Source organism: Hyla sarda, chromosome 5, assembly GCF_029499605.1.
Source record: "Hyla sarda isolate aHylSar1 chromosome 5, aHylSar1.hap1, whole genome shotgun sequence".
In the NCBI taxonomy this organism is placed as follows: domain Eukaryota; kingdom Metazoa; phylum Chordata; class Amphibia; order Anura; family Hylidae; genus Hyla; species Hyla sarda.
In genome coordinates, this window is record NC_079193.1 from 190,763,784 (window position 1) to 190,769,973 (window position 6,190).

Sequence of the window (6,190 nt, forward strand, 5' to 3'; positions counted from 1 at the left end):
TCTGGAGACAGCTGGGCTGGGATAGGTGGGACAGCTCCATCCCTTACAACTGGAACGCTCCCTGGTTCTATTGGGATGTTGTCCGGTTTTTGAGGGAGCACCAGCTGGAAGTACTGAAACCTGACCTATGGAAGCCGAAGATAATCTACAAGCTCATCCGAGCTAAGGACTTGACTGAGCCTGTTCCGGGACACCCCGCAGCCACTGCAGAGACAGTTTGGACTTGTCGTGGATGGCCGTCAAGGGAGGACTCTCTCTCAGGTCGTTCATGCATGCCCGCAACCTGTGCACAACCCGGTACTGCCCCCGGTGCCCCTATGTGGAGGAAACATCTTTGCACGTGTTTTGGCAGTGCCCCTTTGCACAGGGTCTGTTGGACGCCCTGGAACATGAACTCAGAGACTCTGTACCCAGGAACTGCCTATTGTACCATTCGGTGCTTTACGGTCTGTTCCCTGGGACCCACGACGTGGAGGCCATCCAGGAGGGCTGGTGGCTTATGAACTGTTTTAAGGACGCAGTGTGGCTTGCCAGGAACCTCCTCGTGATCAACAGGGAGAACATGTCCGTCCGGGACTGCCGCAGGTTCATCAAGAGCCTGCTTAGAGACTATTCCATCTTGGACAGCCCGGCAGTCGATGAGAAAGAAGAGGAGTGAAGACCCCTCTCCTTCTCCCATGTCTCCTTGAAGATACAGCCCAGCAGTTTGGCCCTGTGATCCGCCCCCTCCCCACCCCCACAGTCGCCCATACCCCCCACGCCCCCGCCCCGCAGCCCACGCCCCTACCCCGATCACAGATTGTATTGTTTTGTTGTTCGATCTCTTGTGCTTTTCTATTACAGGATTGATATAACCCTCAGGACGAAGGACAACCCTAAACGTACGTTGGGGTGGCGTCTCTCCAGCGGTCCCTCTTGTATTTGCACTTTGATTCTATTTATTGGTATGTATACTGTCTCTAGGCACTTTATAGTTGTTGAGGTATTTCCTCTATGGGATTGTGCAATAGAATGAGCAGTAGTACAACGTATGAAATGTATTTAATACTATAGTTTACATTGTGGACTTTCTGGAGTGACGCCCTCTTTTCCACTACAAGTTGTTTTCTCCCTCTGTATGATATCTTTTCTTGTTTTTAATATGTAATGAATTATTAATAAAGTCATATTTTTATCCACTTATTACTCCATCCCATTCCTTTGTATTTATTACAGGATTGAGCGGAGTGTTAGAGTAGCATGTTGTGCGATGTATAGCTTAGGGAACCTTTGCTGTGTATTGTACTGTCATGCTTTGTGTGATTGTAATTTATTGTATGACTTGTAATGATTGAACGGACAATAAAGCTCTTTCAATAAACCACGAAACAGCTGTCTGCAGATGGGTAGAAACTTCCCTTTTGGGGAGTAGTCTGGCTTGGCGTAAAATCCCGATCAGCTTTTTATATTCCTTAACAGGAGCTAAGCTGATACCAGGGAACATTACCTGAAAAGGTGATGTAATGAGCTGCTTTGCATATTCCTATATATATATATATATATATATATATATATATATATACATGTGTATGTATATATATATATATATATATATATATATATATATCAATTGGCTCCAGAAAGTTAAACAGATATGTAAATTACGTCTATTAAAAAATCCTAATCCTTCCAATAATTACCAGCTGCTGAAGTTGAGTTGTTCTTTTCTGTCTGGCAACAGTGCTCTCTGCTGACATCTCTGCTTGTCTCAGGAACTGTAGTAGAAGAGATTTGCTATGGGGATTTGCTTCTACTCTGGACGCACTTCATCAGAAAGCACTTAGACAGAAAAGAACAACTCAACTTCAGCAGCTCATAAGTACTGAAAAGATTAAGATTTTTTAATAGAAGTAATTTTCAAATCTGTTTAACTTTCTGGAGCCAGTTGATATAAAAAAAAAAGTTTTTTCCTGGATAACCCCTTTAAATTGTGTGCCTCAATTGGAATATGGACCAATTAGAGTGATGACAAGCTCTGTAAACGACAAGCCATAGTAAAAAAAAAAAAAGTTGAAACTGGAAGTGTTAACCCTTTAAAAGGTAATGATGGAAGAATTATAGAGGTTTATGAGACAAATATATTAGACATATTTTTCTCCACTGATTGCACAGAGGAAAATGAGAAGCCAGGTAAAATGCAGTGGGATAAGGTAAACTTCTCTTACATGGCACCTGTCTAACCCAGGAAGAAAATAGACAAATTACCAGGTCCAGACCACTATTTCTAACATTTAAAGGGGTACTGCAGTGTTTCAGCATTCTGAGCTGCAGACAGTGATCCAAAGGGTAGGGGATAAGATGTCTGATCGCTGGGGTCCCGCTGCTGGGGGACAAACGTTGGGTTCCTGCGGCAGGATTTGTGATGTCACGCCACACCCCCTCCATTCATGTCTATGGGAGGGGGCGTGTTGGCTGACACGCCCCCTCCCATAGACATGAATTAAGGAGGTGTGGCAACAATGTCACAAGGGGTGTGGCCATGATGTCACGACCACTGCCGCAGGAACCCAGCGTTTGTCCCCCATCAGCGGTACCCCAGTGATCAGACATCTTATCCCCTACCCTTTGGATAGGATAAGATGTATAGCAGCAGAGTAGTCCTTTAACGACTCTATAGTGACAGGGTCTTTAACGACTCTATAGTGTTCCCCAGGACTGGCGCACATAGAAAATGTGGTGCCAATATTTAAAAAGGGTTCAATTATTGACCTCTGGAATCATAGTCCTGTTAGTTAAACCTCTGTTGTGTTTCAGTTCCAAGAGATGCTATATTTGAGTATCTAAATGTAAATAAATGTATGACTCCATATCAACATGGGTTTATGAAGAATCTGTCCTGTCAACCCAACCTGACCAGCTTTTATTACAAAAGAGCTCAAGACAGGACTGGGGTGAATTGCTGAATCTCGTATATATGGATTTTTACAAAGTATTTAACCCCTTAACGACGAGCGCCGTAAATGTACGTCCTGGTGAGGTGGTACTTAACGCACCAGGACGTACACTTACGTCCTAAGCATAACCGCGAGCCATTCACGGATCATGTGCGGCAGGTCCCCGCTGCTGATCGCAGCCAGGGACCTGCCCGTAATGGCGGACACAACCCGCGATCCCGCGGATGTCCGCCATTAACCTCTCAGATGCCGTGATCTATACAGATCACGGCATCTGCAGCATTGCGGTCACTAAAATGGATGATCGGATCCCCGCAGTACTGCCGCGGCGATCCGATCATCCAGCACGGCAGACGGAGGTCCCCTCACCTGGCTCCGCTGTCTTCCGGGAGTCTTCTGCTCTGATCTGCCTTCCGGCAGACCAGAGCAGAAGATCACCGATAACACTGATCAGTGCTATGTCCTATACATAGCACTGAACAGGATTAGCAATCAAATGATTGCTATAAATAGTCCCCTATGGGGACTATTAAAGTGTAAAAATAAAAGTAAAAGTAAAAAAAAGTGAAAAACCCCCTCCCCTAATAAAAACGTAAATTGTCCCATTTTCCCTATTTCACCCCAAAAATTGTAAAAAAAATATTTTATATACATATTTGGTATTGGCGCGTGTGTAAATATCTGAACTATTAAAATAAAATGTTAATGATACCGTATGGTGAACGGCGTGAACGGAAAAATAAAAAAAGTCCAAAATAGATGCTTTTTTATAACATTTTATTCCCAAATTTTTTTTTATAAAAAATGGATTAAAAGTTCTATATAAGCAAATATGGTATCAGTAAAAAGTAAAGATCACAGCGCAAAAAATGAGCCCTCATACCGCCGCTTATACGGAAAAATGAAAAAGTTATAGGTCTTCAAAATAGGGGGATTTTAAACATACTAATTTGGTTAAAAAGTTTGCGATTTTTTTTAAGCGCAACAGTAATAGAAAGTAAGTTATCATGGGTATCATTTTAATCATATTGACCCAAAGAATAAAGATCACATGTCATTTTTACCGTAAATTGTACGGCGTGAAAACAAAACCTTCCAAAATTTGCAAAATTGCGGTTTTCTTTTCAATTTCACAACACAAATAGTATTTTTTTGGTTGCGCCATACATTTAATGGAGAAGTGAGTGATGGCATTACAACGGACAACTGGTCGTGCAAAAAACAAGCACTCATACTAGTCTGTGGATGAAAATATAAAAGAGTTATGATTTTTTTAAGGCAAGGAGGAAAAAACAAAAATGTAAAAATGTAATTGTCTGCATCCTTAAGGCCCAAATGGGCTGCGTCCTTAAGGGGTTAATACTCTGAGACTGTTATCTAAGATTAGAATGCTTTGTTTGGGGGAAAACGTGTGTAATAGGGTAAGTAACTGGCCCAGGGATAGGAAAGAGAGGGTGGTTATTAATGGGTGACTGTTACTAGTGGGGTATCACAGGGATCAGTTTATATAGTAGAGAGATTAGCAGATGAGGTACAACACTGATAAATGTAAGGTAAGGCTGGGTTCACACTACGATTTTCTACTATGGTTCCCTGCATACGTTTTCATTAGTGAAAACATATGGAACGGTATTGAAAACCGTATACATAGACAAAGCATTGCAAACCGTATGCAACCTGATGCATACGGTTGCATACGGTTTGCTTGCAATACGTTTTTAAACAGTACTCCAAACCGTGTTTGGCCACGGTTTTGACTCCAGTTTTAAAACCGTATTGCAACCGCATACCGCATATATTTTTTTAACATGGACGTCAATGGGAAACGCACATGTATACGGTTCCATACGGCAAAACTGTATGCGTTTTTTCTTTGCACATGCGCATTTGCATCCTTAAGTCCCCACCCAAGACCCCTCCCATTAAAAATAGACAGAATTTTCAAAAACGTATGTTTTAAAAAAAATAAAAACGGACGGAACAGTATGCACTTTTAAAAACAGTATACTGTTTAAAAACGCATACGGTTTACTTTTTTCCATACTGTTCCATCCGTTTTTTTCCCATACGGTTTTTGATAGAAAACGTAGGCGGGAACCGTAGTTGAAAAACGTAGTGTGAACCCAGCCTAATGCACATGGGGAAGAAAAAGATGAGCAGATGAGCACATGGGGAAGAAGGTTCAAAGATGAGCAGCCAAAATTAGGGTTATTTAGCTTGGAAAAAAATGGCTTAAGGGCGATTTCATTACACTGTATAAATATATCGGGGAAGAACAGAGTTCTGTTGCATGATCTATTGATACCCAGGACTGTATCTATAAGGCTAGGTTCAGACTACAGAATTTCTGCCTGTAATTCCACTTGAAGGCAGAAATTCTGCTTGCTAAAATGTACAAGCTAGTGAATGGGTTTTCTGTTCACCAATTCACACTTCGGAATTTTGGAAGCGGAATTGGTGAACGGAAAATCTGCTTTAAAATATCCGCCTGAAGAATGGCGTTGCTCTTTCTTCAGGCGGATATCCTCGCGGAACACATTGCAGTCTATTGGAGACTGCAATGTCCGCTCGGTACTAGCGCCGACTGATTAATTCGGCGCTGGCCGCAGTCGGAGTCTCTAGATGATAATTTTCTGTCTGGAGATTCTATAGTCCGAAGCTAGCCTAACAAGGGGGAATCCCCTACATCTGGAGGAAAGAAGGTTTTTACATAATCACAGACAGGAATTATTTACTGTAGGAGCAATGAGATTAGGGAACACTCTCCCAGAGGAAGTTGTCATGGTGAACTGAATAAAAAACTTCAAAAGGGGCCTGGACACATTTGAGAAGAGTAAGAATAGGAATTACAGGTTACAGTCATTAGATTTTAGACAAGCTATCCAGGGATTTAGGGTCAATTCACACGGCAACATTTCCACTTGCGGAATTCCGCCTTAAATTAAAGCCCATAGACTTCTATGGGATTCCGCACTCTCATTAACACTTCTGAATTTCCGCTTGCAGAAATTCAGAAGTGTGATGAATGGGAGTGCGTAATCCTATAGAAGTCTATGGGCTTTAATTTGATGCGGAATTCTGCAAGCAGAAATTCTGCTGTGTGAATAGACCCTTATTCTGATTTGGAGTCAGAAAGGAATTTTTCTGCTTTAAAATTAGGAAAATTGACTTCTACCTCATGATTTTATGCCTTCATCTGGATCAACACTATAGTGCAAAGACATGTCTTTTTGCAGCCTTAGGGTGCGTTCACACGG